Raw genomic sequence first — 14,885 nt, forward strand, 5'->3', positions numbered from 1 at the left:
CCACAGGTTAAGGGCTCAGTCCCACAAGATTACCCTCCCACTCCCACAACTCCCATCCGAGACAGCAGTTCCGAGTCCCAGGTGGTCACCTCATACTTCTGATCATCCAGGAGCCAAGACCAAGATATACATTACATATACATACATATATGTATGTATATATATGTCACAATATACATACATCTCTGTGTGTGTGTGTGTCACAATATCATACCAGGTAAGGTGACCTATTCATAAGTTCCAGGGGACTAAGACATGGACACTTTGGGGGAACCATGATTCTGCTTTCTACATTAGGTGATATAATCTAAAAATGGTTCCAATAAAAAAATAGCTTTACAACACAAAGGCCACCTGGATATTGGTGAAAATGTAAGCAGTAATTCATAAAATGTTAAGGAAACCTTTGTCCTCCACCCCACAACCTTTTGCAAATGGTTAGTGTTTAGAATAGTCAACCAGAAAATGCTGCGCTCCTTTCCAGTTGTACCGCAGGTTTGGAAGACACTGGGTGGCTGCTCGTTCCTTTGAATGAGTTGTATCTACCGGCTTCAGTCACGTTGGAGAAATCACAACACCGTCCCTCTGTTGGGACAGCACGGCAATTCCTATTCCCTTTCTCTTGGCCTGAACAACTTGTCTTCATTCTTCAAGCCTCCCATGAAATATCACTTCATGAGTAAAGCCTCCCGTGAAATCTCAGATTAGGTTAGGTCCCGTCCTAATCGTTTCTTTACTGTTTTTCTTTACTGCTGCGTTGTGAATTCCACGGAGGCAGGGACTCCGTTCACTATTTCTCTACATTCCCAGAGCCTGACACAGTGTCAGGAATCTGCCAGGCACTAGATAAGTATTTGCTGACTTGAACTGGGTACCATTAAGAAGATGGTTATAAGGGTTACTGTGGGTTGTTGAAGTTGCCTGTCAGTTTGGACTATTTCCACTAAGCAGGCAAAGAGAATTCCCACACATTCTGGTCCCTAGGTAGAAGTCTTAGACTGGTGTACTACTGCAAAGATTACCCTCTCTCCCGAAAAAAGACAGGTGTAAACTTGATCTGATCATTCCAGAGACAGATCAGCTCCCTTGGATAAGGCTGCAGTTTTCTAGGTGTTTTCTGTCCAGTCCATAGGTGTGGTTACCTTCAAATACCTCAAGTGGCTCTTCTTTTTCTCTCCACACTTTTGTGTGTGTGTGTGTGTGTGTGTGTGTGTCTGTGTGTCTGTGTGTGAGAGAGAGAGAGAGAGAGAGACAGAGAGAGAAGGAGAGAATATGTGTGTTAAGTTTCAGTAGCCAATCAAGGCATTGAGTGCTGGCTCCTCAACTAGCATCCATTTGATTTTCTGTTTAACTCTAATTTTCTAGAGGATAGGTGTGATGTGGTAGGTTTCTCTCTTATAGGCTGTAGGATGATACCGTGATGACTAATGTTGCCAGGTGTTACAGAAGGTTGTATAAATCAATAGTGTGAACAATATTTATTAAACTGCTTTAAGTATTTTAGGATATATTTGCACACAAAATTTCAAGTAATGTAAAATAATTATAACTCTGATAACTGACTTAATTCTATAATAACTGAGTCTGTAGCTATGATGGAACATATTATATATTATAAATATATGTGAAAAAATAATAAAGTCATATTGAATGATCACATAAAAGGTCAGGCATTTATAAAAAGGGGTGCATTAAAAATACAATCAATTGTATTTTTGCACCTTTATCAATTTCATCAAATAGTTCCTTAGAGGGGAAAAAAAGAAAGGATAGATGCTCTAGTTTGCAATTATTTTAACAGAATCTTGTTGGAGGGAGCATAGTGGGCTAGCAAATGCACTCTTCTTAGGGTGGGAGCTTATTCTGCTGCTTTCGAACAATGTCAGTCAGTGACTCATTTCACTTCCCTCAGCCCCATTTTCTTTGTAACCCTGCAGCAATGTCAAATGATCCAAAATCAAATAAGATAGGTATAGAAAACTTTTTCTAAATTGCGAGGTACTATAAAAAACCATAAAGTAAGGTATTCAGATCGGCTCCATTAGCATGACTGTAATAAATAAATAATAAGTGATGATGGATGCCCCATTGGTCAGTCCAGGGAGCTTCATATCAGCAGTTTGGAAACCTTGAATTGTCAACAGAGAATCCTAGGGGTTAAGGAGGTCGGGGGAGAGAAAATAGAGGGAAGGCAAGCTGTGAATCTAAATTAGCACAAGGATTCAAAATGAGGCACCAGGAAGTCTTCTAAAGTTCTTTGGGTTTTCTTCTGGTCATTTCACTCCTGGTTCTTTGAAGAAAGAAAAATAGACTTCTCAATGTTAGAAAACTAGGTATGTACAAAACAGAGAGGAAAGCAAAACACAACAAAATATCCTACAGTCCCACCCAAATTCTTGTTAATTTTAAGACATTCAGTTAGTCAGTTTGATCCATCAGTCAGTCTAGTCATTTTACCCCTTCCACTCATATCCTTTGGCTCTAGGACTTCTCTTGTTCTTGCAAAGTGAGAATAGAACAGAACGGTTCTGGGAGCTAGCAGAGTTGGGAAGGCCCAGAAATTAAAGTTTGTTTTGAATATCCCGATTTACCACGAAAGTGACTGAATGTAATCCTGTAGGTCACTCGCCAGATTTAGACCCACATTAAGCTTGCTCTTTTCTAAACTTTTCTTCTATTGTTAGAGGATACTGTGAAATTTGTTAGCTTTCCCTCCCTTCTAGTCAAGACATTCAAGATGACATATGGTGAAGAAAAGTAGAGAAAAAATATCTTACTAATTTTAGAAGAGTCCTATTCCATTTTTCTGTAATGATAATAAATATAAGAAAATATAATGGGTATTATAATTTATGGGGGCAGTTTTTGGAAAAGCTTGTTCATTACTTCATTAACTACCAGGCCATGGTCTTGGCAGAACTTTATGAATGTGCTTCTAGAATTGTAACTAAGAAGGCTGACAGCTGAACCCCCGATTCCTGTTTGGTAGAATTTTCCAGTTCTGTGTCTGGAATGTCACCTTCAGTCTACCATTTGGGGGTGACCAGGCTCTAGGTAAAGTGGTTCTTGCTGTTTGACCTCACAATTTATACTTGAAAATAAATATATTAATTTATAATGAGAATTTTTGCTGTTAAATTGGACAGCTGATCACAGTAAGACCATCCCAGCCCCCCCCCCCCCAAAAAAAAATCTACTTAGGAAATATAAGAACTGAAGTTGCTTGGGGAATCGAGAACAAGGACAAAAGGAATTCCACGTCCCCATCTCCTTCTTGACTCTCCTACACACTTGGTATCTGCCTCACAAGCAGTTAAGATTGAATTGTCACTGTCACCAGGGACTTTGATTCCTATCTTACACTGGAGAAACTTGGCAGGTGTCCTTTTTCTAAAATTTATATTGCCCAGCAGGACAGACCCCTGTCACTCTGTCCTGTTTCAATATGCATTGCAACTTATTTTGTGTTTTCATTTTAAAATTAAATGCTTTCTGGTGGCATTTGGGTTGACAGTGTTTCTAGGTTACACTGTAGAGTGATTTCTTTTCGTAGTCCTTGGTAGTCCCACCGGCTGCAGACAGACTAATTGGGGCTTCAGAAAGGCCTCCTTCACCATTGGCATTTTTTCACCTTTGCAGCCATTCAGCAGTCCATGTAAAGAATTAATACAGACTCACTGGAGGAACACAGATGAATGTGACATTGATTCTGCCTTTCAGGAGCCTACAACCTACCTGGAGAACCTGAGGCATGTACCAGGTAGAATACAGTGAGGCATTTTATGTTAGATGAGCAACCTTCAAGGTTTTCCTCCACTATAACCCCCTTTTATTATTTTTCTGCCAGGAATTATATATTTAGAAAGATTTTGCAACTCCTTTACATTGCAGTTGTTAAGTAATAATGAATGTATTTTCTCTCTTTTACTGAATCACACACTAAAGCTTCTGAATAGCAAGAGAAAATGAGTGTTACTACACTTGATTTGTGTAATCATATCTGAAAGCAAATAAATGTGATGTTTTGGTTTGTCTATACAGCCTTATCATGGGTAAATGCAGGACTTCTGTTAAGCTTTTGAAATTATTTATTAATTTATTATTTTTTCAGTTTTTAAATCCTCACCTGAGGACATGCTTATTGATTTTAGAAAGAAGGGAATGGAGGGAGGGAGGGAGGAGGGAGGGAGGGAGGGAGGGAGGAAGGGGGGAAGGAGAGAAACAGCCAGGGTTGCCTCTCTTTTGTGCCCTGACTGGGGATCATTGAGTCCACAGCCCAGGCACCTGCCCTGACCAGGCATCAAATCTTCTACCTTTCAGTTTATGGGGTGACACTCCAACCAACTGAGCTACACTGGCCAGCATAGTTAGGCTTTAAAAAAAATTTTTTTTATTATGGGAATGTTAAAATAAAATTAGCAACTATTATGAATTGAGATGTACCTATCACTCAGTTTCAATAATTATCAACTCATCTTATTTCGTTTATACTTCTCTGCTTCACTTCTTCTGGACTGTCTTGAAGTAAATCTCAGGTATCATATAATTTCATGCATAAATATTTCAGTATTAATCTCTCAAATATAAGGTTTTAAAAATAGTAATAATACCATTATTCAACCAAAGAATTAAAAATTATTTCTTAATATCAGATATCTAGTCCACGTTCAAATTTCCTCAATCATCACATAATTTTGTAAATAGCTTATTCAAATTGTGAATGAAAAAGGGGCCGCACAGCAGATCTGACAAGGTCACGGGACTGAAATGTGACGTGATCATAGATTCCGACTGGGCAGGTCATGGTGGGCAGCCACACCCCCCGGCCTGTAGCTTCCCCAGTTTTGAAACTTATTATTATCTTGTTGCCCACATATCAGCTCTATTTACTGTAAATGTTAAATATTAACTATCCTATATCCGCCAATGTAAAAGAAGTATGTATCTCTCTGTCTTACTTTTCATCCAATCTTAGAGATCTCCCTGCTTTGCCTTCTGCCATCTCCTTAATCTACCACCAACAGATTTCACGTAGCCTTTTTTAGCTTTTCTCCTTTGACTCTAAATGTATAAAAATAACTATGGACATACTGTCATTCTCAGAAGCCTTTCCTCAATCTATTGAGATCTTGCTTCCTAAGTTACCGGTGTAAGTAAACTCATAAAATTTTTCTATAGCTTTGGACTTTCTTTCATTGACAAAATCAAGATGTACATGAGGCCCATGTAGTTCAAGGTTCTTAGGTCTATGGTCTCTTTCTTCTGTAGACTTCCCCTTATTCTTACAGTTTATTTTCGAGGAAATAGTCCATTTATCATGTAGATTTTTTCACATGCTGAGCTTTGCTGATTGTATCTTTCTGGTGGGTTTCAAGTATTTCCTTCTCAGAATAATGTTTTTAAAGGCATAAAGTAAAATACATAGGACTGAATAGCAACCGATTACATGTATGAAACTATTAAAAACACATTGTGATATGTTAATATATATGCTTTTTAAAAATCTTCTAAGGGTTTTATAGTTTTAGTCTTACATTTAGGTTTTCCATTTATTTTGAATGCCTTTTTATTTTTTTACTTGATTCTTTTAAATTATTTTGTTGTTCAGTTACAGTTGTCTGCATTTTCTCCCCACCACTCCCCCTCACTATATGTGCTTCTTTTATTTCAAAAACCCCACAAATTACCTAAGATCTGACAATGGGTCTTTACCATGATTTTGGACTACTGATGAATGTAAATGATATTTTGATTACAGCAACAGTTGTTGCATGATACAAAAATACCTGTAAATTCTTTTGTAGCAAACTCATAGGTACTGGAAGTACTTATTATGGTTTGTTGTCTATGTTCACAACTGAAGGGAATATTAAACTTCAGTAAATGTTACTGAAAATAAGGATCTGTTTTTTCCCATCTAAGTTCATCCATTCTCCAGAATATTCTCATGGACCATGGACCTATTAAAAATCCTGTGGTCCTATATTCTTCTTTTTGGCAAGACTGTTTCATTGATACTGTGAACTGCTGTCACAAGGAATGCAATGCTTGCCTGTGTCTCTTTTTGTCACATTAGGATCTAATGGGGGTTTATTACCTACATTCATTATTTTTTTAAAAAAAACTTAAATATTTTATTTATTTATTTTTAGAGAGAGGAGGAAGGGAAGGAGAAAGAGAGAGAGAAACATCAGAGTGCGGTTGCCTCTCACACACCTCATCCACAACCCAGGCGTGTGCCCTGACTGGGAATTGAACTAACTGGTGACACTTTGGTTTGCACGGCGGCACTCAACCCCAGCCAGGGCTAGAGTCATTATTCTATTGGTGGTTGTAAAAGGATATCCTATTTCTGTCATTTTATTTTTATTTATAATCTACATACTTCTACAAAGACAAACTCTTTATCATCAAATTATTACCCTGAAGTATAATTTATATAGGAAGGGCAGGATGAATGTTTGCTTTTTTTCCCTTTATTTGCCAGTTTTCAAAATAATCTGTTGGTTCCCTGACATCCTTCAAAGATGACCAATGAGTTATTTTTTAAAAAATTGAAGTGTTGTTATGACACATGGTCATGAACTAAAAGGGGGAAATGTTGGGGGGGGGTGTACAGGGTGGAGGGGAATGAAGGGGGGAAGTGGGACAACTGTAATAGCATAATCAATAAAATAGATTAAAAAAAAATTTAAGTATTGTGATTGACTTGTGGATTGAAACACATTGGAGGTGTTTCAGCCCATTGCAGTCGCCCTTACGGGTGCTCAGAACGTCTTTCTGTCCTGACCTGGCACCTTCAGGGTGACAGGTGCTCCAGGCCCCGTTTGTCCTTTCCTCGCCCAGGTTTGAAATCACTCTCTTTGAAAAGAACTAACTTCTTTTTAGTGCCAAGTACAATTGAGTGGCCATGTTCTGGACACAGGAGCGTTCGTGATTGTTGTTTGGTCATTGTTTCAGGGCTTTACGGTGAACAAAGATAGGAAAGCCACACTTACAAAAATATAAAATGTCTTCTGAGTTTATTCATTCAATAAAATTCAGAACGATAGGATTTCTTAACTTAATCTCTTTAATCTTACACTTTTTTTCCTGTACCAAAAATTAATATATTAATGTAATTTCTTGCTTTATTCCACAACCTGAAAGCACTGTCAATACCTCCTCCAAACAATTTAAGATATTTTACAATTCTTACACTATATTCTAGTAGGAATGTATTATCAAATTAGTGTGTTTTAAAGTCAGCTGAAATAATTCCTCTTTATTTTATTTTACAGACCGACTTAAAATATACTTAAGTTTACTTTAAAATTTGGGTTTTTTTAGATGTGGGTTTTAAAAAAATTAATTTTTGTTTTATAATTATGTAAAATATTTACATGGCTCCAAAGACGAATCTGTAAAACACGATATATTTAGACATATATGCCTTTTCCTTTGCATTCTTTCATGATCTATAGGTGACTTTTAAAAGTTTTTATTTTATCTTTACATTTAAAAATGCTAACAAAGATAGGTAAATGTTAGTATCTCATACCCATTTTCCCTCCATATTAGCTTCTTTTTAAAGCATATCCTGGCAGTCACTTTATAGCAGCGTATAAAAATATTTGTCTTGCTTTTTATAGCTGCGCAGTACTCCTTTTTGTTCATTCAACCAGTTCCCTACTGGTAAACATTTATTTTTTTCTTCAATTTTTTACTATTATAAATCAGGAAGCAATGCATACCTTTTGTATTTTTGCCAAAGTATCTAAGGAATAGATTCCTAGGAATAACATTTAGAAATTTCGCCCCTCCTCACCACCCCTGTGAGGATGGCATCATTTCGCATTCTTACCAGCAATGGTCAGCAGTACTGCTAAGCTTTTTGAAGTGTCAAAGACAGCTCCAGGGTAGCCAGTGGATTTCTGTCACAGTTCCATGGGTCCCCAGAGTTCAGAGACCTCAGAATTGGAAGCGCGGCTTTGGAGCTGTGCTCCTGCAGGTGTGGTCCCAGCTGTGGCCCATGGACCAGCAGCACAGGCCTCACCTGAGAGCTTATCTGAAATGCAGAAACTCAGGCTTCTCTCCACCTACTGAATCAGAAACACAGTCTAACAAGTTCCTCAGGTGATTCCTGCCACGTTAAGATTTAAAAGCACTGGTCTAGAGCTGTGTAGCCATCAGCCACGTGTGGCTATTTAGGTAAAAATGAATTACAGTGGAGTAAAGGGAAAAATTTAGTTCCTCATTCACACTGCTAGCCACATTTCAAGTGCTCAGGAGCCGCTTCTTAAATGTTTCTGTCACCACAGTAAGAAGACCTGAAGAAATGAATCAACTCCATCATTGTGTCTCATATATTTTATGTAACACTAGTGTTTGCATTAGGCAAAACTCTTTACTATAGCCTTTCTTTCATTTTAGAATCTTTCTGGGAATTGTTCACATCGCTGGTCTGCGATCAAGGGCCTTTAGGTTTCCTGAAAGGAAGCCGTGGGGAAATAAAATGCCTTAATAATACTTCTTTTGTCAATCTTTCAATTTATACAGTATATCCGAATAGTAAAGTAGTCAGAAGTGACCTTACTCAGTTTAGCTCCTGCCTGTTTTCCAAAAAGTGCCCCAAATGATCCACAACTCTCTGCTTTCTCCTGGCCTGGCTCCCACAGCGTGAAGCCACCTTGGGAAATGGGTCTTGGAGTCGAACCATATCCTGCCTTTGAAGTGCACTTCAGTGGTGGTTCCCTTTGAAACAAACAGTGACAGGATACATCCCAAAGCTAAATGCATTGTTCCTGGCAGCTTCCTTTAGAGAGGAACAGGTTTTGTTATGGTATAAAGAACCCCTGGGTTCAGTTCACAATTCACATGAACTAGGACCCTGTGATGAAGTGCAAATGCTGAAATATGAAACCCTAAGTAACAAAAATTGTTCTGAGGCCTCTGCTGTCTCTCTCTACAAGTCTGTTTTTCTCTCCTTTCTCCTTTTGTTCAGCCTCCACCCCCCTCGGCCTTTTCTGCCTCCCTCCCTCCCTCTCTCTCTTGCTCTTCCATTATAGATGGGGTCATTATGCTTTGGAGCCAAGAGAAGTACATTCCTGTAACTTTAAATCTCCATACTCAATTTGTGACTCTCTCTCTCTTATTTTTTTAGAAGATGGTTATACTTTGCAGTTGGAAGACAGCTTGCTTAGTTGTGCTGGGTTAGAATGCACATATGAGCTGAACTGGAGGAATTTTGTCAATTTTCGAACAGGGCTCAGTGCTTCCACACTTCTTGTTCTCACTTAGTTCAAATTTATAATTGCTTCCAAGTCCATTATGGGATGTGAAAAATGTTCTGAATTCGATTAGGTTATCGGCCACTTGATTAGCTTTACAGCAACCTGGAGTCTGGACAGCCAACTCGTCCCCTGCTGCACAGGAAAGCCGTGTTAGTGGTGGGAGAGAAGTCAGGCTAGAATCCTCTCCTGATAGTGAGGGGGGTGGGTTGCAAGGATCCTTTGAAGAAGGGGCTTAATAATATAAGCCCTGTCATAAAATCATAATGGAGAAGTGAAGGAGGGTAAAGAGGGGTGTTTGGAGGAAAGAGAGGAGAAAAAGACACAGAAGGTAAGATGATATCAGCTGCGAGGGGTAACCTCCATTATTATCCCGAGACCATGTGCTCTGGTGGGACAGCAGATGTTTAATGGCATCACCTCTGCGGCTGTGTGAGCTTCAGCAAAGCACTTCCCTCTTCTGGGCCACAGTTCCTTCACCTAAAAAAGTGGACATTAGCACCAAAGTTTTGCAATTCTGAGACTTTCTTCCAGATATAAGCTTTCTTTAAGTTAATTTGAACGCCCTGAGCTAGTCTCTTAACAGCTAAGAGTGCCGTGTTCCTCTGCCTTTGACTAACTGTATGACTGTGGGTGAATTATGAACCCCCTCTGAGTCCCCTGTTCCCCACCCGTGACAGGAGTGTAGTAAGACACTTTCCTCGGGGTTGTTGTGAGGATCATGCTGGAAATGTGTGCTGTGATGGTACCACTTGATCGTGAAATACAGAAAAATTGGAACCATGTACTTGGCCAGGTGCCCTTCACCACGAGTTTCCTGAAGGAAGTGGCTGGCTAGGGACAATGACACTTGTGCCCCTAAAATACACTTTTTCATTCTCTGGCTTTGGCTCTGTAGACTCCTAGTCTACAGGGATATGTGGTGAATTTTTGCCTAGGATAGGGCAGCCTAACATCCAGAATCCGTGCCTTCTTCCAGAAGAAGTGAGCACAGAGGCAGAGGTAGTTAAACTGGGTCCAGGTTGCCCCAGCAGCCTGTGGTGGGTAGAGTGTCCTTAACAACTACTGCCTCTGTGGGAGCCACGTGTTAACCCTCCGCTCACCTGGGCACAAATTTCCTTCCCTAGCCTAATGTCTACATCTGGCCAGTTTGTGATATTTTTCCTCCCCCTTGAAGGATGGAGGTTTTCAGCTCCTTCCTTTTGAGAATAAACTACATAAAGTAATATAACCTTTAAAAAGTTGTCCGGCAAAACGAGTAAAATTAAAGATGCTTATGCCCTAAGACCAACAATTCCATTCTTAGATGTATCTTCAAAGCAAATGATTCCTTTAAACTTCACGTGGTTGAATAGAAAGTCATAACATTTGTAGGTGCTCTTGAGTCCCTGCCTCCAGCAGATGGATGCCTGCTGTGGTCCCCAGCAGGCCATCCTGAGCGCCTAGGATACTGCTTCTTAGCACATCAGTAACCCATCCATACCAGTTTGTTAAAAACCAGAAAAACTCTTAAGATATGTACATCAGGAGACATAAGCCAGAATGCTTGTAGAGGCATTATTTATAAGAACAAAAACTTTTAAAAAATTGGAATACAACCTAAATATCTACAAGGAATGAATAAAATGTGATGTGTCATGTTGTGGAAAGGAATGAAGTAGAACTAAAGTATCACTATAGAAAAATCTCTCAAACAATGTTGATCAGAACAGCCAGTTGCAAAAGTACACATATATTATGATACTATTTCTATAAAATTTAAAATCAAGGAAAGCAATGCTATTTATAGTTTAGAGATACTCATATAAACATTAAATTATATGGAAACCCATGGAATGATAGATGCCAATTTCTGGAAAGTAGTTGCCTCAGGAGGGCTAAGAGATTGGGACAGACACAAGGGGGATATGTTGATGTTGCCAATATTTTATTTCTGTGTTAAATTATATTTTACTGATTGTGCTATTATAGTTGTCCTGATTTTTCTCCCTTTGTCCCCCCCACCCCCAGCACCCAGCACACTCCCTCAGGCAATCCCCACACCACCGTTCATGTCCATCGGTCTTGGATATAAGTTCTCTGGCTTCTCCTATATTGTACTTTACATCCCTGTGGCTATTCTGTAACTACCCATTTGTACTTTTAATCCCCTCACCTCTTCACTCATTCTCCCCTTCCCCGTTCCCATCTGTCTGGTAACACACTTCTGGTAACTAACTTCTCTTGCTGCTTTTAAGATTTTATCTTTAACCTTTGGCATTTTAATTATAGTGTGTCTTGCAGTGGGCCTCTTTGCATCCATCTTGTTTGGGACTCTCTGTGCTTCCTGGACTTGCATGTCTATTTCCTTCAGCAAATTAGGGAAGTTTTCTTTCATTATCTTTTCAAATAGATTTCCAGTTTCTTGCTCTTTCTCTTCTCCTTCCGGTGCCCCTCTGATGCAAATGTTATAAGGCTTGAAGTTGTCCTATGGGCTGCTTACACTGTCTTCATTTGGGGAGGTCTTTTTCTTGTTGTTCCAGTTGGTTGTTTTTTGCTTTCTTATGTTCCAAGTCATTTATTTGATTCTTGGCTTCATGCATTCCACTGTTGTTTGCCTACACATTGTTCTTTATTTCAATTAGTGTATCCTTTGTTTCTGACTGGGTCTTTTTTATGCTGTTGAGGTACTCACTAAGTTCCTTGAGCATCCTTATAACCATTATTTTGAACTCTGCATCTGATAGATTGCTTATTACCTCCCTTGTGTTTAGTTCTTTTTCTGGAGTTTTGATGTGTTCTTTCATTTGGGCCATGTTTCTTTGTCTCCTCATTTTGGCAGCCTCCCTGTGTTTGTTTCTATGTATTAGGAAGAGCTTCTATGGCTCAGTGTCTTGGTAGTGTGGCCTAATGTAGTAGGTGTCCTGTAGGACCAGTGGCACAGCCACTTCTATCACCTAAGCTGGGTACTCAAGGTGCGCCCTTTGTGAAGGCTGAGTACACCCTCCTCTTGTAGTTGAGTCTTGGTTGCTATTGGCAGATCAGTGGGAGGTATTTACTCAGGCCAGTCAGCTTCAAAGTTTGGCTATGACCACTTACCACCCATCTCTGCCCTCCATGGAGGATCACCTGTGCAGGGGCAGGGTTGTGGTGCTCTGACATTCTCTGTAGCTGTCCACTGGGTGCAATGTCCCTGGTTTTTTTCTGGTGGTGTGGGCCAAGGTCAGTCTGTCTGAGCTCTAAAGCAATCTGAGATGGCTGCTACTTGTGCTGGCCTTGGAGATTCCCAGGCAAAGTCGATCTCTGAATCTAGGCTGGCTGCTGCCAGTGCCAGGCCTTGGGCCCACTGAGGCCAGCTGCTGCTTGTTTGAGAGGATTTAGGAAGTTTCCAAGCATGATCCAAGACAAGCCATTCATATGGAAAAGTAGCTTGGACCTGAAAATTGGGTGGGGCAGAGTCTCTGGGGATCTCCAAGGCAGGTCAGATAGTGTTAGCCAGGTTGATTGATGGAGTCTCAGGTATGGCACCAGCTTGCTGGCTCTGTGGAGGGAGGGTTTAGAAAAGGAACAATGACATCCTCTGCTCACCTTGCTTTCTGATACTTCAGTTTCTGCCTGTATGCCACTGGTGCCTTTCAAGCTGCTACCCTGACACTGGAGTGCAGAGGTAGTGAGTCTGAGTAGGTGAGTCCATGTGTGGGCTCTTTAAGAGGAACTGCTTGAGGGCTCCAGAAGTTTCTTCCGCAGACTCAATTCTTGCTGTTTTTTTGCAGACAGAAATTATGGGGACATATCTTCCTGGCACTGGAAGCCTGGGCTGTGGGGCTTGGTATGAGGCTGGGACTCCTTGCTTCTGTGATATCACTCCTGAATTTTTATTCACCACACATGGGTGAGGGACCAGCCCCATTCTGTGTCTGTGCCCCTCCTACCAGTCTGGATGGATGTGGTTTCGTTAATTCTGTAGTTGACAGACTTCTATTCAACTTGATTTCTGATGGTTCCGAGTGATGTTTGTCCTATGTTTTAATTGTAATTTTGATGTGGTTGTGTGAAGAGATGAGCCACGTCTGCCTATGTTGCCATCTTGACCAGAGGTCAATAATATTTTTTATTTCTTAAGCTGCCTGTTTGTGTTGCCATCCTTTAAGGCCAGACAGGTTCATGGTATTTGTGCAGATGGAAAAATATTCACAGAGCCGTTGGGATGTCTGGCATGCCTGTATTCATGGGCGGGCAAGTCACGCATGCTGCAAGCTGCGTGTCTGTCTGCATGTCTCACATCATGGCCCTTGCTCCCCAACGTGGCACCCGTCCCCTTGGATGTCTCTCATCATCATCGCCCCAGCAGGGAGTGCTCGCCTGTTTAAGTACTGGAGGGGAACAAAGCCAGAAAACTGCCAGAACATTACACAATGTAACATAATTCTGCGCATGCAAGCCCACTTCATGTTATGGGAACGGTTTATCAGACCCAGTCTCAAGGCTGTGAGAACACTGGTTATCAGGCCCCTCCAAGGCTGTGGGAACACTGCTTCCCTTAGTTACCCAGACACCTGGGTGAGGAAGCCAGACTGCCTCCACGTACCCTATAATCTGCCCCTTCTGGGGTCCTCACCTTACAGTCTACATGAGGAAATCTTCAACAAGGTCCCTTGGTGAGGAGGGCAGAGCCCTGCACCCATAACCCACAACCGCAGCACAGGCTGCACTCACTACAGCAACAAGCAAGCAAAACACCAGCGTTGCCGCAGTACAAACTTCAACAGCATGCAGCCCAAAGCAGGTAATCAGGCCGCCCCCAGGTACAATGGCCAGTCCAATTCCCATACAAGTAAGGCCACTCATGTGGGCCCCCCACCCAGAGGGTCCCAGTGGGAACAGCAGTCCACACACCACTCTGTGCCTCCCAGCAATGTCCAGGAATATGAGTCTGACACAGACCTGTCAAGAGTCCAGCCTGCCTGGGCTTGTCCTTTGGAGTTTTCAATGCAAAAGGGTGCTGGTCCAGTCAGCTCCACGGCCTCAGCTCTAAGCCATCCGGAGCCATCCCATACAGAGTAGTTGCTTAACAGCCTGGGCTTGTCATACCACTGCTTGGCCCCAGCATAGATGTCAGTCCAGGTAGCATCCACAAGGGATGTTCACTCTTCTACTGGTTCAGAAGCCAAGTCAAATTGGAGACAGAAACAGGAGAGATGCTCCATGGGAGGTCGGCCAACGTGCTCAGGGAGAGTTCAGTGCAGACCCAGTGTGCTGATTGGTCAGCCACTAAGGCATAGGTATGAACCCCGTCCACTAAGGTGTTACCTTGCACTCTCAGGGCAAAAAGACAAGAGCAGTTATAGGCGCCAGTAAAGTCACGACCCTCTGGCAATATACAAGCCAGCTTCTGGTCAGCCGATAAGACAGTGGCTGGCAGAGGGATCTTCCTGCGCATGAACACCTACCTTTTGTGCCTCAACCGGGGCCTCAGCATCTACTTGCAATAACAGGGGAGAACTCATAATGGGCCATGCGGGTATCACAAAGGTGCCACAAAGAAGCATTTTGTGGTCTGCTGGTCCTGGAAATGTCACCTTTAAGACTGGGGGCCAGGTCCCAATCACCCAGGGCACTATTTGTAAGTTTCTCTAT

The 14,885-nt window shown here is 41.4% G+C and overlaps 1 protein-coding gene across 3 annotated transcripts in view; it reads left to right on the plus strand.

The window, feature by feature from the left end:
• The window catches only part of SLC35F2 (solute carrier family 35 member F2), a 70,987-nt gene that overhangs the window by 31,686 nt on the left and 24,416 nt on the right, over positions 1-14,885 (plus strand). The window lies entirely within an intron of this gene.

Source organism: Artibeus jamaicensis, unplaced genomic scaffold (assembly GCF_021234435.1).
Source record: "Artibeus jamaicensis isolate MK-2021 breed Jamaican fruit bat unplaced genomic scaffold, CSHL_Jam_final contig_585, whole genome shotgun sequence".
Lineage (NCBI taxonomy): Eukaryota > Metazoa > Chordata > Mammalia > Chiroptera > Phyllostomidae > Artibeus > Artibeus jamaicensis.